A 25,315-nucleotide genomic window follows, 5' to 3' on the forward strand; every position below is an offset into this window, starting at 1 on the left:
TCAACACAATGGCTTTAATATGAAGAGGATTTATTTTTTTATTATAGAAGTGTACACACTAGTGTGCGTTTCCCTGTGTAACCTTACAGAAAACTGGTACATCAATCAATGGTTTATTTCCGTATCTTGTACAACTGATATCGTGGACAATGGAATGAAGTTAGAATTCTTTAAAAAGTTGAAAAGTACAGTGAAAATATGGAATCTGGAAACATTTAAGTTTTTTTATGGTTTGAGTTGTCTCTGCAAGTTCATCATGTGGAACATCTACTTTTATATCAGTGCTTTTGTTTCTCAAATACTCTGTTAAATCCCAGGTGTTCTTTGAAACAAGAAGAAGCAAAGAGACTCAGAGTAGAAGTGCTCTGTGAGAAAGTGAGAGAAAAACTCCAAAGGAAAGAAGATCAATATTGTAAAGAAAGGGAGGGGAAACAGAAACTTGAGTTACACTCAAGGAATTTAGAAATGGAGATAAGAACACTGAGAAAGCTCTTGAAACGGGTATATTAAATAATGAATTAAACACTTTCTTTTCTGCTTCTTTTCACTTGTATTCCAGTATGCCTAGAGAAGGAGGGGCTTTGTTCATGGAAGAGGCATTGGATAACTATTGCCAAATTTTGAGGGCAGTAGAGAACAGTTGGTTCACAATTGGTCTGTTCTTTTTTTTTTTTTTTTTTTTTTTTTTTTTTTTTTTTTTTTTGGCTTTGCAGTTTATTAATCCTTTTTTTTCTTTTTCAGAATTTAGGTTTCATTTGTATTTCGGGCAAAGCCTGACTTTTTTCTAAATTACTACAAAACATCCTGTATTTCTTCTTCTTATATTTTCAGAAGAAAATTAAAATTTATTCTTTATAGGTGGATTATCATAGCTGTGGGGAATCAAAAATCTTTTCAAGTATTCTGGGGAGAGTGGGAAGGTGTATTGCTAGCTCTGATTTTTCTCGAGATGCAAGCAGTTGTATTACTGTAGGTTGAAGAGGAACGTGATGAAACACAGACACAGCGCTCTCAGGAAAAGAGTGCCGGAGCCCTTCAAGAAGGAATTTTGAACAACCACTTTGGGAGACAAATGGAACTAGAAGAAGAGACAAGAAGATCTGTAGGAAAAAATTCAGAGGTAAGCAGATATTTTTTTTTCTAATAAGTCAGATTTCACCATGTTTGTTTTAAAGTCATCATAAATCTTATATAACTTTCCGTGTTTCTTGACAGATTATTTACAACTTACCAGTGGAACTTAACTGTGTAAATACCTTTCCTGTTTTCTCTTATGTCTTTAAAAGTTCTGGAAAGCAGCATCACTCCTGTATGGACCTGAATGACTTGTGCAAGTCGGAAACTAATAGAACACACTATTTACCCCGTTTCGTAACCTATCTGTTATTTGTCATTTCACAGACATTTTATTATCACTTTTTAGGGTTTCTAGCAACGAGACACCTAGCTACCTATGTCAAGGTTGACCAGGAAGAAAGTTGTTTGACAGTGTTTGTGTTTCCATTGCTTTTTTTTTTAATTAGTTATTCCCTTATTGAACTTACTTACTTCAAGTATGCCTTTCTTTTCCACCTCCACATACTGAAATTTTATGATCGAATATCAACAATGAATTCAACTCTCTGTAGGAGTTAGAGTAACTGGAGGAGAAAAAGCAACCATCAACACTGTATTAAAAAAGATCTTGAAAAGAGTTTACTGAATTTCCTAAGAATGTGCAGTGCTTGGAAGCCTCGTTTGTTCCTGGCTGTGCTGCCCAATAAATGTAGGGTGAATGTGTTCAAGTGGAAAAAAGTTACACATACAATAAAGAGGAAATATCCAGGACTATTGCATTCTGGGGGTGATTGAGTTTTATAGCTAACTTCCAGTAACACAAAAGGATAAGTGTTCAGAAGACATTTGAGAAGGAAAATACCCTTTCTAGCCTTGTTTTTATCAGATCTGTAGCACAAGTAATTCAACCTTAAAGGCAATATTATAAAGGCATGCACATACAAGAAAGCACTGTCATTTTAAAAGCTTTACACTTGAGATGTTTTAAATAATTTTATTATTTGGTTGTAGGTTTAAGGGGGTATTGTGTGTTTGGGATGTTCACTTAGGTTTTAAGGAGATGTTACACTTCCGTTGTGTACGTACATTGTACATGCGCGTGGGTTCACAGAGTAGCTTATTGCCTGAAACTTCATCTTTGAAGTCACCCTTCAGTATTAGAAATGTTAAAATGCAGTTTATTGCTGAAGTTTTTTTTGTAGATTCGTTTCCCAATTGGCTCTTTATTCATGTTCCCTGTCATTCAGGAATCCAACACTGAGAGAGAAAAGGATCTGTTGTACAAGAATCAGTTACTACAAGATGAGATTGCTGTGCTAAGGCTAGAAATCAATCAAGTAAGACTTAAGCACCAGGAGGAAGAAGGAAAATCTTTAGAGGAAAATGAGACCTTGAAAGAAAAAAATGAAGCTCTCAAAAAGGAACTTAAACTGAACAAGGAAGCATTAACACAAACGGTTCTTCAGTACAATGCGCAGCTGGACTTCCTAAAGACAGAATCTGCAGTGCTGACTTCCAAACTTGAGCAGACAAACGAAAGTAAAGACAGACTAGAGGCAGAAATTAAATCATTTCATTCCCGCCTGAATGCTGCTGTTCAAGAACTTGAACGTCATCGGTCATCAGAAAAGGATGCTGAACAAAGATTTCACAGAGAACGTGATGAATGGCATCGCTTGCAAGGCAAGCTCCATCATGACCTCTCCGACACGCAAGAAACCAACAAGAGCTTGTCTCAGCAGCTGTGTAAAGCTGAAAGCAAAGCTAATAGGCTAGAAAATGAGCTTCACCAGTTGGAGCAAACCCTCAGAGAAAAAACTTTGCTTGTAGAAATGACACAAAAAGAGTTAAGTCAAGCCCAGCGTCAGGCAAAGGAATGTGATCGTGCTCAACAACTTGAGAAAGATCCAGTAAGCGAACTTGTAATAAAACAGGAGTCCTTGCAGGAGCGATTGGCCCAGCTCCAGAGTGAAAACCTTTTCCTGCGTCAGCAGCTGGAAGATGCACAGAGCAAGAGGATCATGAAAGAAGAAGTAGTGAATGATGTGCAGGACCGGTTGAATGATACTCTGAACAAACTCAGAGCTGATAGGGAAAAGCAAATTTATCTCATAGAAGAGCAGAACAAGGATTTAAATGCCAAGAGTACTGATTTAAGGAAACAAGTCTTCGAATATGAGACTGACAAAGTAGAAAGAGAGGTAAAGGATATGCTTAGAAAGAACAATTTAAAGTTTGTCCGTTCTTGAAATTATTTTGTTTCTACAGTGCACCTGGTATGTTATGTGCATGGGACCAAAGAATACCGATTTGTTCTGGTTTGTTATGTTTCTCTCGGAATTGCGGAAGGTTTTGGCAAACGGGGTATTAGTCCTCAGATCTAAGCAGAGAACAGAAAAAAGGTATCCAAGTCTAAGCTTTGATCAGGAAAGGTGATTCTTCTTACTTAGTTCATAAAATGTTGAAGAACTCCAAAAGATCAGATTCCTCTAGAAGCCCCTGCCTGCTGGTTGGTGGGAGATCCCATGAAAGCTTTAGATGGGTCAGCGTTGTCCCATGAAGTGCATTCCTACGTAATCCCTACTGTGAGCAGAGGCACTGCCAAAAGTGTTCTCCAGCATCTTTTCCACCTCTTTGTCTAGAAGAGGATGGCCTTTGCTTCAGCGAGGGCATCTGTTTCTGTAGTTACGTATTGGTCTGTTTGATGTGAAACCTGAAGGGATGGAATATCCTCAGGAATTCTGTCCCATGCCATTCTGTGGAACGTGGCTAACGGATAGAGACGTCCGGCAGCTTCTCTGTGGAGAACGCTAGATGCACAGACTGTACGTAGGTATTTTTCCTGTGCTCTGTGTGTGTGATACATCTTTCTTTTCTCTTTTGAAAGTGCGAGAGTGAAAGAAAGGAAGGAAAGCAGCTGGTAGAGTTGAAACACCCAGTTGAACTACGTCTGGACCAAGAAATGAAAAGAAACCTCGATCTGCAGAAAGACTGTAAGAGGTATGGCTTTTTAGCATGGTGAAGAGGTATCCCTGCATAGAAGTCATGTTTTATTAAACTTTAGTGTAAAAATAGGTGTACCTAACTGTGAGCAGATGCCGGCCTCGTGCTAGTTCTTGCAAGGTACTTCTGTACATCAGCCCCTAGTTTTCAATAGCTGCCAAAACAACTGCAGCTGCAGGTTGCCCTGCGGTTCTCCTGGGAAAAAGGGAGTCTTTCATTCCTCTTTTCAGGTGAAATCTGGACTCCCCAAGTGTATGTGGCACAGGAATACTGGTTTTTCCTGGTAATTCCTGGTGTGTCAAGCACGTTAAAGATGAAGCAAGCGGTGTCTGTGCTGTTTACATGAGAGTATGTGAAAAAGTCCAGTTTTGTTCCTTTGCTTCATTGTTTTTGTGACTCATTTGCTGTGCAGGTTGAAGAGGCTGCTGAGCAGAGCTACGAAGAAACTAAGGGTGTATGAGGAGAGAGGGGGACTGTCCCAGCTTAATTTGCAGGCAGAAATGAAGAACAGGTATTCTGAAATGGTCAATGAAGCTGACAGATTAAGAACAAAGGTGAGCTTTGCTTTGTTTGGGTTATTTTGGTGGTGGTGGTTTTTCTTTTGGAACCTCTGTTCTTTCTTTGTACTTCTTTTCATGTTGTTGATTTTGACTTTTGTTTTCTTGGCTGTATTTCTGAATTGATTTGACTGGTTTTTGATGTTCCCTCTATGGTCACAGTAGTAGACGGCTGTGATACTGATGTAGTTCCTAAGGGTAAAGATGGAAGTGTTACGTATACAGCAGTATCTGCGAGGGCACGTCAAGGGCAGGCTGTCGTGCAGAGGAAGGGCAAAGCAAGAGCCACAGCAAGGCTGGCAGGGTCTGTGACCACACAGGCCGGGGATCAGCCCCACAGGCTCTCACCAGGAAGAGCAGAAGAGTTCTGGGGACAGTAAGCAGAGTGCTCCAAGAGTGCAGATCACCAGGCCGGTCCATAGGGATGGGCAGGTCTGCAGTCCTACTGGGCCGTCACGTCCATGGGTGAGGGTCAGGGCTGAGAGCAGTGAAGGCCCAGCGCAGGCCTGGCTGCAGCTTGAGGCCGTGGCAGCATCGTCGGGCTCCGACGGATGCATTCCCTCTCGGAAGAGGGGAGTAACGCCACCATCACTCGGAACAGCTCTGTGCAGTTGGCCTTGCCCAAGGTCACCCCCTGAAGCCTGTCTCGGGCACGAGTTGAGCAGGAGGCAGGTGAGGGTTTGCTTTTCGGAATGGTGTCTTTGCTTCCCAGGGCACAATGCAGTGTGAGGTGATGCAGAAAAAATGACTGCAGTAACTTATTGCTTACTAGTAGCTGACTCAGTCCGTCTTTCCTGGTCTTGGAGACCCAGAAACGCTTTTGAGGTTGCTCTGGCTGTTTGGTAGCATGGAACCTTTTATCTGCTTCTCCGCTCATTACTGAGATTTGTTGCTAAAGTAGCTGTGTTTCAAAATTATGCTCCTTTTTAGAAGATGATATTGTAGAATGAGTCAACTGCCTTGAGAGTGGCTCATTTTTAGTTCACAGGTTAGCAGCATGTTTGTGTTCCTGTTGGAAGAGTTATTTTGAATGACAGGGAATGGAATTACGTTTGGGCAATTTTAAATAAGTGTAAAGTTTCTACTTGTTTTAGAGACTCTTTCAAGTGTTGACTCTGCTGGTTTCCCCCACTTTTTTAAAAACAAAAGAGGATGGGATATCATGTTTTATGGTTAATAGGTATAGACAATGGATGTTTCTGGAGGGGGAAAGAAGGGGATAGAAGCTGTAGTTGACCATTGGGACCTATGGGAAGTCTGATATTTCCTGGAAATCTTTTGAAAACAAACCGTAGCTTTGACCTAAAGAGACTGTCTTCTGCCACCAGTGCTGTAAAAGCGGTGTTCTGAACCACTGTTTCCAGATCCATTAGCGTAATGGAAGGAAAGGGTATCCGTTTCTTGTCTTGTCAGTTCTGTGACGAAGCTTTGACCGTGTGAGAGCATGTGACAATTCCTCTGAAGCGTGACACATGGTTTTTTTCTGATGAAACCAGAATGTGGCTGTGATGTAACTGGGTATGGGTGTGTTTGATTTCCTATGATCGTATGAACACCTCGCAGAAGAATAGCCCTGGTGCTTTTCAGCCTAGCCCTGCGGGTGTCATGCCGCTGGTTTGGTACCTCTCGGTCCGTGACCCACTGCAGAACTGAGGAAGGATGGGAACCTGAGGAATGCTGTCAGAAACTATGTGAAAGCTGTTCTTGTTTTGAAAGAAGAGCCTGGTTTCACTTTTGTTTTAACACTGAATCAGCAGATGGTAAATACAGTGTTGATGGCCAACTCCTTTACCAATTTTCACAGATCTGACTAATTTTAGATCCCTCCGAGTTCCCTGTTTTTTTTCCCCTTTCCTGTGTACAGGTTGATGAACTTTCCCAGCAGCTGGAGATAAAGTCTAAAAAAGGCATGCAGCTAGAAGCACAAAATCATGATTTGCGAGAGGAGTTGTCCACCATGCGTGGGAACCATGAAGAACTGGAGAAGAGCAAAAGCCAGCTGAAAGAAGAGGTGGCTAATCTCAAACACCATATGGAGACTAACATGGTGGATCGCAGCCAAATAGAACAATACAAAAGAGAGGTGGAAGAACGAGCTGCACAAGAAATAAGACAAAAACTGCAAGAAGTCAACCTGATTTTGCAGGTAAGTTAATTTCTTATGTGTGTCTGTTATAGACTTCTGTTTTGGTTGTCATTTTTAGGGGTGGTGGTGGTGCCTGATTCCATGTGTTACGCTGTACTTCTGTTTTTCCTGAAGGGCAGTGGGAGAAGGGAATATGGTTGGGCAAGATGCTTTCATGTGCATGCAGTGTGCCTGCAGGCCCTGAATCAAAAACTTGCCCAAGGTGTGGATTTTCATTTTGCAGTTCTTGGAGGGGTATCACTGTCCACTGGTCTTGTTCTCATTGTTTATCCTTGAATGGGTATTGCAACTTAGAGTTGTCACAGCCAGGCATACGCATCTTCCTTAGTCATTGCACAAGGGGCAACGCTCAGAAAAGAAGTCACCAAAGCTGCAGGGTGCGGGGTGGGGGTGCGGCATCTCCATAATTTCTTTGAGGAATGCTATGCCCTGTCCTACAGAGATAGTGTTTCTTCATCAGTAGCTTTGATGAGTAATAGTGCTAAGATGGGGGTTCTTTCTGAATGAAAAGAATCATTCAGTGTGGTAGTTCCAGGGTTCTGCCCTGGTCGCTGATGGCAGTGAGGAGGCACAGCTGCCTCGCTGAATAGAGCTGGGCCCTTGAAACTGGGTACGTGCAATTGACTGGCGAGGGGAGTTCTCTTTTTCTTTGCGGTGGTTGAAAGTGTGTATCTACTTCAGATGCAGGCAGCCTCCCAGGACAGATTAGAACAAATCAGAGCCAGTCATCACGCTTTGCTGACAAGCCAGCTAGAACAGAGAATTGGAGACCTTGAACGTGAATTAGACAGGATAAAAAATACCCAGCGAGACAGTACTTTTCAAAAAGAATCCGCACAGGCAGAAGTGGAAAAGTACAAAGACCTGTATCTGGAGGAAGTTAAAAATGGAAGGTGCCTAGCAAAAAAACTGGAAAGGTAAGTCCCTGCTCTTTTGGGGTGATAATAAGATACTACTTTTTCCTCAAGCAGTTTTCTTCATTAAATACCTTTTCTACATCTGGTCAGCATTATGCATAAGATAGCATATTTGTGATGAAAGTACCTTAAGGCTCCCCCCTGTTCATTGGAACTATCTTCGCTTCTCTTCAGTGTTCCAGCAGTAACGCCACCGATCATGGGCGTTAATAGGATATTTTTGAAGTTGAGTTTGTTTTAACAGGCAGCCTTTTTGCCAGTCTCTAATCTGCGCTGCTTCTTCTAAGTATGGCAGAAAAGAGAATGTCACGTCCTTTACTGCTTGAATAAGGATAGGCCCTTCAGAGAACGGCATTTGGTGCTATGAAGAAGAACAACAAAAATCTTTTGGCTTCCATTTTAGCCGCATGTCATAGGTTTCAGCTTTCTTTGGGAAGGGAAGGGTAGCCCAGAGTTCTTACGCAGGTGATGTACCTTTCAGAAAAAGCTATGTAAACCCACGGTGTGCACAGACTGCTTTGAGGCCTTAATGCTGAGAAGTCCAAAGTATTGGTTAACTCTTGCTGCTTCTTGCAGGTAGAGTGACTACTTAGAAATAGGCTCTCCAGAAAACCCCCAGATCCAGTTATGGAGATTTTTTTGGACTCTCTTAATCCCTTCCACTTTCCGAAGTCAGATAATAGTCAAAGACCTGGAGGGTAACTTTGTGGAAGTGTTATTACCAAAGATAATTCTTTGTATGCTTCTGAATGTTTCAGAGCTAATGAGAGACTAGCAGAAGCCAACGCTGAGCTCCTTCAGGAGTGCCATAGAAGCAAACCTTTAATTGCAAGCAGCGCTGTCAGTGGTCCAGTTCTGTATTCAACTGAACTGGGACATATTAGCAACAATCCGGCACTGAATAGAAGTCTAAATCTAGGAGGAAGCTTCCTAACCCCGACCGGGAATACGTTACCATCCAGAAACAGAGTTGAAGCCTATGTGGCTAAGGTAAGCGTTTTTAAATACTGTTCTCAACTAGTGTTGAAGAGTATCTGTAAGCAAGGTTGTGCTTTTCAGTCTAAAGTTAGAATCCATTTCTAGTTCCAAACCATATGCTCTAATATGCCAAACCAAATTGCTCATCAAAACAGTACACAACTAGGTGGTAGAAACGAAGACTTTTGGTCATCAGGGTTATACAAATTTCCAGAAGTGCTCAAAGACCAAAAAATACTGAGATCTAAATGATGGACTGCGTAACAGCATTCTTTTGCAAGAGAAACTGTGATAAAGAATACTGTGGCATAGGAAGCTGCCAAATAAGCTCTTCAGTAAAATTTAGTGCCGATGCCCCATCCCTGGCAGTGCTCAAGGCCAGGCTGGGTGGCGCTTGGAGCAACCCGGTCTAGTGGAAGGTGTCCCTGCCCATGGCAGGGGGGCTGGAACTGGATGATCTTTACGGTCCCTTCCAACCCAAGCCATTCTGTGGATGACCTTTTTTAAAACAGCTAACTTCATGATGAGTGCAAAATCCCATCAGACATCTTTGTTTGAGACACCTTTTCCTTCTTCCCTGATCTTCATTTTAGCAGTTTCTTCACCGGAACTTGTTTTAGTGCAATACCAACAAAGGGATGCTTCAAAAGTAGGATGGCATGAACAGGACACGTAACTTCTCACTGGAGTGCGGGACGTATGCTGTGCATAGGAGGCATTTGTTTTTGGGGGTCCTGCTATGTGGTGTTATATGTAACTGCTCCTCAGGAAGTCTACAGAGCTTTCTGATTTTGTACAAAAGCTGCAACCTCTGCGTACCTCTGGTCAAAGTATGCCCTGTAATTAGCAGTCAGCATGCTAGCACATCCCTCACAGAATGGTAAACGTGATATCATGAGAGTTGGAAACCAGATGTCAGTCGTTGTAATCAGTTTCCCACCTAGCATAGGACTGAGGCATGGGCAAGCTTGCCTGTTCAGTCAGTGTCTGTCCCTCGCATATTCTGTTGTTGAATGGATGTGAGAAGCATTCGCTCACTTTTAAGTCTGTCTCGGTTCGCTGGTCCCACCTACACTGGAAAGAATCCATTTAAATAGCGTGTCTGCATACTGTGCCTGGTTTAAGAAAAAGAAAAAACCAAACCAAACAACAAAACAAAAATGGACAAAGCGGTGTGTAGGTAGTGCGTAGCAGCGGCAGTTAGAGATGAACTTTTCTGTATCGTTGCGAATGTGTTTTTTGTGTCAGAGGGGTGGACATAACGCTGCATAAAGAACATGGGAGGCAATTAGTACTGTACCATCTGCAGGGATTATTCTGCACGCAAGCAGCAGAAAGGAGGCAAAATTCAGGGATCCACTGCAAAACTGAAGTAAGGAGAAAGCCAGGACAAGGGAACAAGAGGGACAGGGAGCAGGGAGCAAGTGAGGGCAGGGGAAAATGAGAGAGAGATGGGAGCGAGATGTTACAAGAAGAAAAAGGCAAAGGAGGAAACCATCCCGCTTCTAGGAAAAAAGCTGTCCTAGTTTAAAAGAAAAGGGTTTAACAGTTGTGGTTTCTTTTTTTGAAGAAGAAACAGGAAAAAAAGAATAACCTCCCTGTTACTAAATCCAGCTGCACATCTCTTTATGATATTTCTTCCTGTAATCACCAGTTAGGGAACGACTGAGACTAATTGTAGTGGCGCTGCTTGTAGCCTCAAGTCACCTGACGTTCAGTGTATTCAGGGAAGTCTTAAAACCTGATCTTCTCTGGAGTCCTTCAGAAGAAAGGAACTGAGTTCTCAGAGGTGCAGTAGTTGCTGGAGGGCGTGCATCTAAGTGAGTATTTCGCTTAGAGCTGCGGGCTTAATTTTTCTCAGTCGGGTGCAGTATGTCACGTGCATAGCATGCATCTGAGAAAAGAGGATTGAATTGGAACGTAAGACTTTGAAGTCAGGAAGTAACAAAAGGGGAAAAACTGCATGTATCCCTCTGCATACAATAATGGGTGGCAAATCTCAATCAGTTTCCAAATGCAAAATCACCAGATGCACAGTCTGTGCAGTCATTTCCACAGGGGTCCCGTGCCATTCAGGAGGCAAGTTGGAGCATGAGGGAAGAAATCAGAGATTATAGTGTTAGTCTACTTTGAAATGCTTTGCTGGTTGTGCTGCCTAGTATTCTGTCTGTTCACCAGACTGTTTCAAAGCAGAAGAATTTCTCTAGACTCCAAGCCTTTTCTTCACTTCACTGTTTACTTCAGTTATGCCTCAGCTTTGTTTTCCCACTAACCTGGTTCCCTTCTACAGAATTTGCCTTGCCTTTAAATTCAGGATGCGCAGTGCTGCCTTGGCTGGAGATGACAAATGCTTCTGCCACTGAAGCTCTAGATGACAGGGAGTTAAGAAGCTGAAATTGCAGTGTGCCTCAGGCAGTCCTTTTGCACCGCTTTTTTTAGTCAAAGCTCTCTGCAGATTTGGTGTTCCTTGTAGTAGCTTCCTCAAGGTGAGAAGGGCTATTGGAAGTAGGGAACATGCCAGCCATTCTGAAGAGGAAGATGTTTGTGTACATTTCGTTTGTGCAGAAGCTTTGAAATAGCTTCAGGGGCAAAGAGGTGAAAATAGTTCACACTGCTATTATTCAGAATGATGGTGTTCATTGGTCCTGCAGCTGCTGGAAGAAACACTGGTAAATGATGCTGACAAGAGGAAGGAGTGCTCCACTAGCAAGTGGACACAGTTTCTTCTTTAGACTTAACTAAGGAATTTGGTGTTCAAAGGCTTGAAAGATTGCACCGTTTTCCTAAACATGAGGCATGACTATCAGTGATTACACATAGAGCCGTACATGTTGAAGATGGTCATGTCGCAAGTTCAGCAAAAACCGAGCATGTTATTCTTAAAAAAGCATAAAGAAATGTGTTCCATTACAGTATAGCCCCTTCCCCTTTATCAAATATATACGCGACAGAAAAGAATCACCTTGAAGTGCAAAAGGATCTTTAAAAATACCAAAAAGTTCATATTGGCACAAGCTTATTAACCAGCAGAATCCCAATCCCATGCAAATGTCTTCAGGTTTTTTTGGTGGTTTTTATTTTTATTAGAGCTTCAGTGATGTGGAATAAATTACAAGTACTTGACAAATTCTGTGCATGTCATTAGACAGTGACCGTAGCAACTAGCAATTCAGTATTTCAGACCTGCTCCCTTAGTCCTAAGGCAAGGAACGTCTCCTGCAAGTGCTGCAAGGAGGTTTTGGGACTGGAGTCCTGTTGTTAGGTTTAACAAATGTCAAGCTTAAATCCTAAGAGCTGTGCCAAAGGCTGGTGAAAATGAACATGGGTGTCTTGACAGACAAGAGCAGTGAACTCTGCAACCAGGGTGAATCAGTGGGTAAATGAAACCAGTTTAATGTGGGAAGGGAAATGTCTGCTTCCTACTTCATCTTTCAATTTCTGTTCCGTTTCTGATTTGGCTTTCTGCACTCTTGTAGCAGTCTTTGTTGTTAGCTTTTTTACTTTCTTCATTTACATGTAGGCCACGTTCTTGTTTCTCGCTGAAGACCTGTGAACTTAAGGCCATTTTTCTTTCTTCTTCAGCTCCTTCATCAAAAACCTGCCCGTCTCTCTCTTCTCTGCAGCCAGATACATGGCAGGGTTTGCAGCCAGCATTGTTTAATATTGGGTGGTATTTTTTTATACTGGAAATGTTGTCTATTTATGCTCTTAGGTTTTGATTAAAACTTACTGATGTATTCACATTTTCCTAACACTGCGCATATTTTGAACTTTAGTTTGTCCAAGGGAAAGAATGACTGCTGCAGGGGACTTCTCTGCTTTATGTGTTTGTAATGCAGTGGCTTCTGTGGTAGTTAACCATCTGTGAGATGATAGTCTATGGATTTAATCTGTTACAATGGAACTTCTTTGAGCTCTGGGAGTAGGCTGGTTTACCCTCCTTGCCAGTTCTGGTATTCAAAAAGTTCTTGGTGGTCACAACAGTTGTGTCTGGAGTACCAGTACTGTTCTGAAGTTGAGCATCATCTCACGGAGTCTTACAGGATCCAGCTTACTCTGCACTAAAGCAGCCTGTGTGGCCAAGTAGTAAGTCAACACCACTTTCTGAAAAAGAACTGTTGAGAAGGTGCCTGCTGCAAATGAACACCTGGTGTGTTACCGCCTGAAGAGGTGTGCAGTGAGGTGAGAAGTACCTGCTCAGGAGGTTTGGGACACTCAGCTGTGATGCCTTTCCCAGGGGTTTGGGGAGAAGGAGAAAAGTGGAGGCAAGTTAAGGTCCTCGGAGGTGTATTTTGCCTGGCTCTTCATTCATTCCCTTGTCAGAAATCAGCGTGTTGGCTTTATTTCCGCCTGTTTCTCTTCCCTCAGACACGGATGAGAATCACAAAGACGTTGATGGAATGAATAAGAGGAAAACAAGATCTTTTTCTTCTCTTGATTGATTCGTACATGTTGCGGAGGGTCCTGTGGACCTTTTAGTCATTGTGAAGACTCCAGAAACGAGGGAAAGTGGTTTCTTCTAACACCTCAACTGCTACTTATTTGCTTGGGATTGGTCCTGGGTTTGGGCCGTATTTTGGTCTAGGCATTAGTTTTCCTGCTTTTCTCTGTTACCTGTGTCTCGTCCGGGATTTTGCTTCTGCTTGTACCTGCTGGAAAACAATTAGAGATTTGGGGGGTCCTTTTCCATTGTTCATGCGGCTCTGTTGGCACAGAGTATTTCAATGAAGTATCGCGGAGGGGTGCTTCTCCTGCAGGATCCGGTGAATTTGGTCCCAGCTTTCCCTGTGTTCCTGGAGAGAGAGCCCTTCCCTCCGCTTCGCTGGTTTACAGCCCCGCTCCTTTGACCCTTGCAGTTACTGCCTGTTACTGCTCCTCTTGTGAGGGTCAGCAGAGTGGTTTCCTTCCTGAGGCTCTTGCTCTCTGTGTCCTGTTGAGTACCCTGTGCAGTGTTTCCGTTCTTGTTGTTGTTGTTACGCTGCTAGGTGGGTCTGCTCATTTCATAAAATAAATGGTTCTTCCCCCAGGAATTCAGTACTAAAATCAAGAGAGTCGCAGAAGGAGTGAGGGGAAGGGGCCTCTAGCGATGATCTAGTCCAGCGTCACCCCTGCTCAAAGCAGGGTCAGCCGTAGCAGGTTTCTCACTGTTCTGTCCAGCCAGGTGTTATACATCTCCAAGGATGGACACGCCACAACCTTTTCCGGGCAACTTGTTCCAGTGGCTGTCCATGCTTACAATTTTTTAAGAAATAATAATTATAAAAATCCTTATGTTAAAATATCCTCTGTCTGGATTTGTGCCTATTCTCCTCCCGTTCTTTTGCTTGGCACCGCTGAGAAGAGTCTGGCTCCATCTTCTGTACTCCCCCCACCAGGTATTTATACACATAGATAAGGTCCCCCTGAGCTTTCCTGTTCTCCAGTAAAGAAACAGTTGCAGCTCTCAGCCTCTCCATAGAGCTCACAAGGTCCAAGCCCTGCAGCATCTTCATGGCCATCGTAGCCCTGGAAGCTGTATGGTATCCGTTTGGAAATTCACTCCTGTGTGTCACAAATTTGATGGGAAAAATGTAGGAGTAGCAAGTATCATCAAATGTAAACAACAGCATATAGCGCTTGGACTGTGACTCTTAATTTAAGAGATGTGATTCCTTCTTGTGAAGGCTTCTGAAGGCAGAATCGTAAGTGAGAATAACTTAATTGGTAACAATACCCACTTTCTAGGGGAGAAGAGGCGTAAGTGCTCCTTTGCAGTGATCCAGGCTGATTCCAGCTACATAATAAACCCCACAGCACTCGCTGCGTAGAAGCTGTAGCTGCGGTTGTCTGTCTTAGTACACAGTTTGCAAGAAAAAATTGTGTGTGCTTTTATATTTTTATAAATGTGTGTCATGGTATTTGCAATAACAATAAAAGTTTTGGCATCATCTGTAGGAGCTCTTTCAATTTCCCATCTTAAGGTGGAGAAAAGAAGAATATTGGCACACGCTTTTTTCTATACAAATGGTGTATGTCAATCCTGCAGCAGCTGCTGGTGCAGCTCTTCTCTCTGTGAAGTTGCAGAAGCCAGCCTCAACTGGCTGATTTGTCCCTGTGGGTGGCATCTGTACATATCTCGGCGTGTAGCTGACATTCTGTTCGTGTGTTTGATGATAAACTTCAGCCGTACCTTCACCGCAATAACTGCGCTAGGCTTTCTTGCTTTCTTCCTGTGTATTTTGTTAAATGCCCAGTAATAATCCAGCTGGCGAGTTACAAATTGTTTTGTTAACGTTGCTGAGCAATGAGGCAGCTGCAGCCCGACTGGCCAAAAGTTTCTCTTCAGTAGAAATCAAACCCCAAACCAAGATGTGTCTATTTGGAATTATATTTTTAGGTTTTCTCTCATTATGTGTGGGTTTTAAGAATGTTTTAGAAGTTTAACGTTAGAAAAACGTAACTGTTAAAATATTAACTATATTTTCTGTATAATTCTAGGTACGGCAGGAACTAGATGAAAGAATCGCTAAAGAACTTAAACAAGGTAATGTGTCACTATGTTAGGGGCATTTTTAAGGAAAAAGAGGAGTGTTCCTAACTCTTGAACATAATGGCTTGAAAGCTGTCAAGTTCCTGTGCTAAGCACAGGGAGGTTTTTCTGCTAGCTTTCCAGTTTAGACTTGAATGTGAAAACTTCCTGCTTACCAAAAGATTGTGTAGAATGTTATGCAGTTGCCTGAAAAAGACAAGTGCAGAGAAAACTAACCCACTTCCTCTACACGGGTGGCACTTGGCTTAAGCTGAAGTCACGTTTTTCTAGAGTGAATCCTTGAGCACAAGCATCAAACGTAAAAGAAGCCCTGAGAGAAGATGTTTATAGACTTCAGCCATCACTGCTTCTTCCATGTGCATCAGTTGCATTCCGCACTAAATCATACCGTGCACATTCTCTGCTGTTGGACCTTGATTTTTGCTGTTTCTTATTCATTGCTTGTATTTGTAGCTTAGATGTTGCAGTCTTTTTTTGAATAAGCAAGGAAAATAGAATCAGTGATGAAAGATACCCTTTCTTTAGGAAAAAATTATTTAGTAGCACTTAGGCAAACATAAGATGAGTTGAATGCTTTTAACACATAGCATGATGAAGCCAGGTGTCCAAAGAGGAATTCCACCTATTTCAGGGTAGTCGTTCCTCCAGAGTCACTGCTTTGCTTTGCAGTGACTGGTGCTATTTCAAAGCAGGTAGCCCCTGCGAGAATTTCCTTCTGTTCCTGCATGCTTTTGGTAATACAGAGAGTGTTCAGCTGTAGCTTCACAGCTCGTTCCATGTGTCCGAATGGACACAAAGCCGTTGCATTTCATCCGTGTGCATTTTGAACCTGACTGTGCGTCTGCTAGGTGTCATAGAGTGCGCTTGGTTTCAGGACCTTGTCTGAAAAACGTGGCTGGAGAAGAACAGTAAAGGTGGGCTTGCGTTCAGTGAGTATGTGTTTTTGTGGAGGAAAGAGGGTTTTGCCAGGGTGAGTTACAAAGACGCCCCTCAAAGAAAGTGCCAGGCTAGGAGACTTGTCCTGGCCTGACTGCATTGCAAAGGCGTTTGCGTTTTCACCGGCGGATTCTTTTTAAGTTTGTCACAGAGAAGGCAGAAGCTGGTTTTTAGGAGCAGAGTTCCAATAAATCACTGCTTTGAACATTCAAGGAAAACAGATGCTGGAGGTTCGAGAGGTCTGCAGGGGGGCTCAGTTTAGCACTGGTGTAAGCAGGAGTCATTTGTGGATTCCCTGAAGATGTTCAATGTGTAGCCTATAGAATTTCTTTCGCTGGCTTTAGAAATACTGTTGACTGGTAGGCAAATGTGGAAAAAGATTGTTTCTCCCTTTGTGCCTAGCCCTTTGATTGTTACGATCCCTTGGAAGTTTTTAAATCTCTTTCTGGACTGTAGTCTCTCCAGTTATCCATAATGTTTTTATAGTGACTGATTTGGCCCTGTCTAGGGTAAAAGCAACACGGGAATCTTGTTTCTCTTCTCCCTAGCCACTGCTGAACTTGAAGCTGGATCTGCTGGAGCTTCTCCCGTGGTATTTTCTGATGGATCTTCAAAAAGTATCCACGTTGACCAGGATCCCCTTTGCAGGGCAGTACAGGAGTACCGTGATGTTTTAACCAAAAATTACCTGATTTGAACAAAATGCTGGGGAAAAAGCTCCGGAAAGGATTTTGTTTACGTAGTGCGTCTATAGTTTCTCCTCCCACAGTTCAGATGTGCAAATGTGTTTATTGCAGTCCGAATGTGAATTCTATCAAATGGATGTCAAGCACATTGCACTTGCCTGTTGGCTTATTGATGCATAGGTGTTTTATTTTGCACTCGCCATAAGAAGCACACCTGTTTTTGTCGGACTAGCAGAATGACTCACCTTGATTCTTGAGCTTGACAGGATTGTCAAAATGTTTCTTATCAACGTAGAAGCATTATTTTTTCTCCACTGATGTTCTGTGTTTTAACAAAAGCATTCCCTTTGTTCTGCTTAATCCTTTCACCCTGTGTGTTTTTAATGTTTCCAGTGTTACTTTAATGCTTAGGACATCATTTGATGTGATTTGAGCCTGCTGCTTCAGTCCAGATGCCGTGACTGCTTCTGCCGATAAAGTGAAATCTTTACCAGTGGTCATGCTGGAGGACGGGGCACTTCACATTGCTGTCACCTTATGCGCCTTAGGTTTAACATTACTGTGAGTGTGTAGCAGTGCCAAGAGAGTTACGTGGTGGGTTTGGTATGTTTGTTTTGGATCACAGGACCACGGAACGGGTGAGGTTGGAAGGGACCTCTGGAGGTCATCCGTTCTAGCTCCCCTGCTCAGGGAAGGCCGCCCAGAGCTGGTTGCCCAGGACCATGCTGGCTTTTGAGTATCTCCCAGGATGGAGCCTCCATGGGCAGCCTGTGCCAGTGCCCAGTCACCCTGATCGGAAAGAGGCATTTCCTGACGTTCAGCCCCAGCCCTCTGTGTTTCCGTTTGTGCCCGTGGCCCCTCACGGTATTCATCTTGGGGTTTGTGTTAAAGGCCGCTGCAGCTGTAGACATTCCCAGTTACTACATCAGCAGCTGCGCTGTACCTGAAACACTTCATGTGCGGGAAAAATGAATGTTAAAATACTAACTTCCAGTCTCCTCAGTACTTTCCAAACCTTGTATGATAGGGCAGCCAATCTTTTTGTTGCTGCTAGCAGCTGATGATGTGGTGGCTGTAGCCCAGATGGTAGCCAGTGTTCTGGGACATTTGTGTCAATAAAAGAAGCAGGTTTACTTATTTCAGGGAGTTACCTGTTACTGAAGATCTGCGTTGTCATTTCCTGTCCACAGAAGTCAGTAGTGATCAGAAGATGATAGAACAAAGTCCCAGTTCTGGGAAAGGAAGAATGGTTGTTCCGAGATCAATTAAGACTGGAAAAAATTGGGGGTTTTACCCACTAATTCAAGGACTTGGGTTAACAGGCAGTGAGGAAAGCAATGAATGTTGCTGTGACGCTGTTCCTTTTTATATGAATACATATTTGTGAAGTTAATGCACTGTATTTAATTCAGATATTCTGTTTCAACTTGAAATTTAATAAACTTTGTCATCTAGTATATGTCTTTGTTTTATCGTTCCCCTTCTTGACATTGCTTTCTACCCCTTTCCCTAACCGTACAGCTCTCCAGAGCGCTCTGCTCCTTTCAGCTCTGTTCGCCGCTGCACCTTCAGCCTGTCCTGGAGGCCAGGCAAAAGGCCAGCATGCTGTATGTTGTGGTATTGCTCATGATCAGTTCCCAGACTTTTCCTGTATTTTAGAGCAATCCTCCTTGTGGTTTGGGCAGAAGGTAGCAGGTGGGCTTCTGCTGGCTGGGAAATCCCACAGGTTTTGATCCCATGGGGAGCCAGCCAATTTGTAGCTGCAAAGGGAAAAGGCGTAACAAAATTTCTCCAGCCTGCACCAGAGTGGTCAAAGAGAAGTTCAGCTTTTGCCACTTTCTAGTGTGTCTCCACAGAGGAAGCAGGGACAGAACATGTTGACGTTCACGTTGTGTTGTCAGTCACTGTGATAAACTCAGACGTGACCTGTGCTCAAGTTTCTTCACCGCTCTCTGCTGCCAGCTCTTAGTGAGAGGGGAGAGCTCTTGGCTGGTGGAGCAGCAGAACAGAAATTCGGTGTTGGCATCTGCCATAACCGGCATTGGTAGCAGTTATGATGAGGCGTGAGGGCGGTACAGAGAAGGCCAGGCAATTCCTGCGCTCGAAAGTCCGTCCCCGGTGTCACTGTGGGGACACTCCTGATGAAGCAGGAGAGGGCATGGCACTTAGGGGAGGCTCTGAGGCCTGGAAGACAGGGAATGTCTGTCCCATCTTCAAGAAGGGCAAGCCCGAGGAGCTGGGAACTGCAGCCTCACCGTGCTGCCTGGGAAGGTGGCGGAGCACGTACTCTGGAAGCCGTTTCCGAAGACTGGGGACAAGAAGTTGGTAGGGAGGAGTCAGCATGGGTTTGCACAGGGTGAAATCATGCCGCACTAACCTGGTACCTTTCTAGCGATGTGTGAGTAACTGAGTGGACAGAGGAAGAGCAGTGCGTGCTGCTTACCTTGGCTTTAGCAAGGCTTTCTCTGGCTTGTGCCCTAACAGTCAAGTTCAGGTTCAGGAGCTTCCTGATCTCTTTCCAAAGGAGAAAGCAAGCGTGTTTCTTGATTTCTTTGCTCAGGTACATTAGAAACCCTTTGGGGTCAGTAGCTCCAAGCAGGTTGCAGATCTTTGCAATCAGTTGTATGGAATAAACAATCCTGTTCCAGAAAATCTTATTATGCCAGTTGCTTTTTCCTCATGAGCAAATGTGTCAGGAGTTTCCCAGGTTTTGCTGTCTTGAAAATACCATGTTGAATGGTGGCTACAAAACACGAGTTTTTCAGTTTCTCAGTGGCAGAGTAGTGGTTGAGTAGTGCTGCTGCAGCACTAGTATGTCTTCCCAGTGAGTCCTGACTTCTGAAACATCCAGGCGTTTGCTTATAATTCATTGCTGATCGCTGCCACTCTGTTCCGCTGATGCTCTGCAGAGGGAACCTAACTCTGGTATCTATCCTGTAAGCATGCTGACCACCTGTGTCCTGTTTTCATCCTGCCTTTACCTCAGAGGTACCCCTCGCCACACTTCCCTGGATATAGAGATAAAGCACTTGTGGCTAAAAACAAAGAAGCTGCACGTTCTGTGTGCCTAGAAAAGCCAGTGGTGAATGCTGCTTTACTGCTGGCTCCCAGCGAGAAGCGGAGGTTACCGGCTGCTGGGCAAACCAGCGTTAACATCGAGCACAGCAGCAAGGGAAAGCCCAGTCCAGTCATTCACTGCAGTGATGACGTGTCTGTTCCTGGTTGCCAGTGAAAAACCTGCTCTCAAATGTGGGTGGCTGCTCCTTGCTGCTTGTTGGAAACAGCCCCAGCTACCCTGCAAGTGGTGCGGTGTCGTGGTTTAACCCCGGCTGGTAACCCAGTGCCACGCAGCCGCTCGCTCGCTCCCCCCTCAGCCAGAGGGATGGGGAGAGCTGGAAAGGAACGCAAAACTCAAAGGCTGAGGTAAGAACAATTTAGTAATTGAAACAGAATAAAAATGGAAGAATAGCAAGAACAATGACAGTAATAGTTATAATGAAAAGGGAGAGGGAAAGGAAGAAAGGAGCACGTGGTGCACAACGCAACTGCTGGCCGCCCACCGGCTGATGCCCAGCCAGTCCCCAGGCAACAAGCCCCCTGCCCAGCCAGCCCCCAGGCACACAGAGAGCAGGCGTGCCGTCCCATGGCACGGAATACCTCTTCGGTTGGTTCGGGTCAGCGGACCTGGCAGTCTCCCCTCCCCAGCCCTTGCGCCCCTCCAGCCTTTTTGCTAACGAGGCCTGAGGAACTGCAGTGCCTCACATCAAAGCCAAAAGACAGCACTGCGCTAGCCCCTAAGAAGATAACTAACGCCATCCCAGCTGAAACCAGGACGTGCTGCTAACACATCTGGCAATACCCGAGCTCACCATGCTGAAGCAGAGCTGTATCCTGTTCTATAAAGCAGGGAACTGATCTTCTGTGCAGGTGTCTGTCTTGCATAATTTCTGTCTAAGCGTCTGGACCAGTTACCTAGCGTCGTAGTACCTGGCCACGCACTATTCGCACACAGCGAGTGCATGCTGAGGGTTGGTTGTTTTGCTTTTTTTTCATTTTGTCTGTACAATGCTGCAGGAGCGGGCTGGAAGCTAGGACCATGCGCGGCAATCAGTTAGCTGAGGGGAATGTGCTCGAGCTTGTCTAGACAGCAATTAACATGATGAGGCATGTTTGCAGAGCACAGGGGAGTGGGAGACGGATGGCGCCAAGGAAAGGTAACACCTTGCTGTTAATTGCTGGTAGTTAACCACCAATCAGGGATTGCCTAGTATGCAAGGCTTAGCTTCAGGAACCAATCTGTTTCAAACGCGCAGCTTCTGAAAGTGCATAGAAACTCGTGCTTCTGTACAATAAATTGACATTTGCTTGCATCAAGCTGCGTCCCGTCTCTTCATTCGCCGCACAATGCAAACAGTGCAGGCAAATTGCATGTGACCAAGGGAATTTCAGCTTTTTCCTGCACCCCACTGCCAGTGTTCCTTGCACTCCGGAGCAAGGAGTTCAGACAAAGGATGCCTTTCTTAAGCAAGGCAGAAATGTATGAGACTTTGAACAAACAGCATGCCAAGAGATGTTTCCCACTACCAAACCACATCTCTTCAACTATGCCTATTAGTGGAGCTTCTTCTCTAACATGAGCTTTGGTTTCTTTCCTATCCATCACACCTTCAGCTCCAGACCACAGCGTCAGGCATTCTACTGCTAAATCCAGCAGGCTGTTGAGGATGTGACAGTGCAGAAACATGTATAGCTCTATATACGAAGATACGTGCCTGTAGCTGTGTCTGCAGACGGAGATACCTAGCTAGATACAGGTACACACAGCGTGGATCTCTCTAGCAGCCTACTGGATTTGGCAAGCCCCTTCCTCTGAGTCCTTCATTTGGGTTCCCGCCCAGCCTTGGGCCTCTCTGCTCCCCTGAGCTGGTGCAGATGGGCCTCTGAAGAGCTGGCAGCTCCTCTGATGGGCCTGGGTCAGCTGGAGCAGGGTATTACTCCGTGTCCCACCCCACCTGCACCACAGTCTCCCTGTCTCTTTTGTGAAGGCAAGCAGAACAGCTTTTCTCATGTAACCCAAGACTTCACTCCTCAGTGCCTCAACACCTTCCAGCATTCATGTGGGTCAGATTTCTCACACTGTGTCACTTGTACCCGTTATTTACCCATAAACCCCCAAGAAATTGGCAAGACGACCTTTGGCTGTCCCAATCTCTCCTCATACCAGTGTCTGTTAACTTAACATTGCTGTTGGCTAACTGATTTCTTTTCACTTCTAAAACAGGTTAACATCACAGAAGGCTTAAAGAAATAGCAGTGTGAAAGACAACTTCTTAATCTGCTTATAATTATAACGTCTTTGCATGCCTTTTCCTAGCACAGCTAGTTTGAGAAGACTATGGAAACCACCATCAAACAGAGCTCCTCTACATGACAGCCAGCAGCATGGCAGCACAAGGTGCAGGTGCGGGGAGGTATCAGGGTACCTAGAGAAGGCCCCTAGGACAAGGGGTGGACAACCAGTTTTTCAGCTTTTACTGTACCATCGGTTTGATTTATGCCTCCTCTCGCCCGCTGGTTACATATTGCCAGTAGCAGATGGTGTTGGCTCTTTGCACCTGCAAATGAAGTTGATTTTATAATTGTATTTCTTGACACAGTCAACCTTGAATTTGCAAATTGCTTTTCATTGATAGTACCGCCTTTCCCCAAGCATAAGCGCTACTTTAACTGAGGCTACTGTGATAGCTGATCATTGTACTACCTGTTAACTATGATGAATTATTAATGATTAGTTATTACTATTAATCACTGCTAGAAGCACAACAAGGACAGTGACTGTTAGGAAGACAAGCAGCACAGTCCATGTTTTATTCAGGATAATCTGGACCACACACTAGTTGGGCCTTTTGAGCACAGCTGTGTATCACAAACAACAAGGACAATATTCACTTTTTTTCTTCCTTGCAAATTCTGTTCTATTTGTAGAAACTGAGTACAAGTTCTGCTCCCACCTCACAGGCCCACCCCCAGATGTCTACAGCAATACCTTCATGCAGAATGGAGCTCTAGGCACCTTTATAAACAAACAAGCAAGCAAGCTTCCTTCACATCTATGAACACCCGTGGCATCTACACGAATACTACTGCCAGTCAGCTTCTTGCTGGTGAAGTGCCAATTGGCCATAGCCTTAGAGAAAGTTCACTTTGAACCTCCGGCTGTATTATCAAAATCCTGTGCATAAAACTGCGTTCCCTGTTGCAAGAATGAATAGACAGTTATTACCCAGCTCAAATGCTCCTCTTTAATGGCTCTTCATGAAACAGCATCATGCTTACCTATTTCTGGAGCATCAAGGCAAAAATAACCCTGTCCAAAGCTAACAGTCCTTTCACAGCAACTAGGTAGCCACAGTAGAAATTATTTACCAAGGAATCCTAAATCACACAGGCCCATTCCAGCTCCCTTTTCCACATAATTCTTCAGACCAATCTAATCAACAATGTGTCTTTGTATTTACTGTTCATAAACTCTAATTGTTTTGTGCTGCCCTCTAATTTTCAGGAGTTGCAGGGCTGCTTCCGAGAAATACATCAATATCTCAGAGAAGCTGGGGTTTAAAACCTGGTTTGTTTCTTGGCATCCACAATGGCGCTGAGCTTTCTCCCATCAAGAAAAGGACATACTTGGGGGATTTTTTGACTCATCTATTTTGGGGCAAGGAAGAAATTACTTTGAACATGGGCTGAATTTAATCTTCGCCTTATAAATGACTGGCTGTATTACATTCCAGCTTCATCCCTGCAACAAAATCCTGCACCTGTATTTTGCCATCTGTCATAGGAGGGGCCCGAGCCACTGTGAGAAAGACCAGCTTTCATTTTGGACATGGAAGACAAGATGTGTAGATGTTACGGGCATACAGACAGGAGCAAACAAGAGAAAAGTAGGTACCAGAAGTGCAGGGGTAAAACGATGGATCACTGGCTTTTGCAATTTACCTAAACGTCCTTATGTCTAGATTATCTTCACTGGTTAAGCCTTTCTTGGTGCTGTAGTAGAACCTTTGTCATTCTAGAAGTTTTTCACTTTAATAAGTTACTGTGGCTCAGATGGTACATGGAAGAGTGCAGGGAAACTTCAGTGTTTTCATAAATAGCGCTCAGCTGCTTAAAGGCCCAGGGTGATGAAGGGCATTGCCCTGGGTACATCTGTGTGTTGAAGCATGGCATTAGCAGTAGGGTAGCCTGGCAATTCCCTTTCGGCTATGAGCAATTCTACTGGCACGTGCACTTGGCAGAAAAGCAAAACTGCTGACGTACACAATGTGATTGTAGAGCATCATACACATCTTACAAAAAAAAAAAAAAAAGTAAGGTCTCCCAGGTTGAAGTTTGTCTTTCTTACTGCTTTCTACACTGACCGGACTTCTAAAAAATGGTGGAATCAGAAGTTAGATAACACTCAAAATAAAAAGGAAGCTGTCCCCTTCACCCATATAACAATCATCACTTACATTATAACAATAGCTAACTCTACCAAATATTTGAATTCTGTTCCATTTCTCATCAGAGGCACTTTCCACTCAGATCCTGGCAATTTTAATTGAATGCGAGCTGATGACTTTTCGGGGAAGCAACCTTGAAAATCAGAAGCACAGTTCTTCACAATGCTTCCCCAGTATAGTTACACAGAAGAATCTTAAGCCTTTTCAAAGGCCTCTTTGCACTTGCTAGACATAAGCTGCCCTTACGCCTGACTCTCGTATCCAGGATGAATTAGAACAAGCAGGAGAAGAAACATGGCAAAAAGCAAGGCCGTTTCCGCTCAGCGTTGATGAGCACGCACTTCCATGCATTTTGCACTTGCAGTTTAATCATGGAAATCATTCTGCACACTCCTCCTGCTAATGACCTGATTGTTAGGAGAAAGGTGGGCCCCAGTCCTATTGACTGTTTACATCTTCATGTGCCCTGGTTTTGAAATCTATTTCCACACTAGCTGAGGTTCTACAGTGTTACATTCCCTCTGCAGCATCACACACTTTCAATCAGCATCGGCTCTTTAGCCATAATCGCTTCCTGCCCTGGCTTCTGCTCGGCACTGCAACTTGCTGCAGAACAGAACCCCCCCAAACCTGGTCTGTGTGCATGAAATGGTATAGATGAAGTGGTATTTAAGTGGCAGTTGGCAAGAACTGCTTATATTCATTGGAAATGCTGTGAATGAGTTTGAAATGGTTGTAAATAGGTTTTCACTGTTGCATGTTTTTTCCTGGTCTTCTGCATGCATGTTGTTTTAAATGCAATTTTGACAATCTGTCCCCTGTATCTGAGGGCACTACGTCACCTGCATGTTCCGTCAGTGCAAATACTGCAGATTCTTGCCATATGCCACCTGCAACTCTGGCCACTTCACAGAAACGTCACAGCATTCATCTGCACACAGGTAGGTTTCCATCTGCATCATAAGCAGAGCTGAAGTCTGAAATTATACAAGTGAGAGTTCC

At 44.1% G+C, this 25,315-nt stretch overlaps 1 pseudogene; it reads left to right on the forward strand.

Annotated features, from left to right (window-relative positions):
- The window catches only part of LOC129783323 (ankyrin repeat domain-containing protein 26-like), a 60,437-nt pseudogene extending 42,170 nt beyond the window's left edge, over window positions 1-18,267 (forward strand).
- Window positions 18,268-25,315: the final 7,048 nt, after the last annotated feature.

Source organism: Falco peregrinus, unplaced genomic scaffold (assembly GCF_023634155.1).
Source record: "Falco peregrinus isolate bFalPer1 unplaced genomic scaffold, bFalPer1.pri scaffold_29, whole genome shotgun sequence".
NCBI lineage: Eukaryota > Metazoa > Chordata > Aves > Falconiformes > Falconidae > Falco > Falco peregrinus.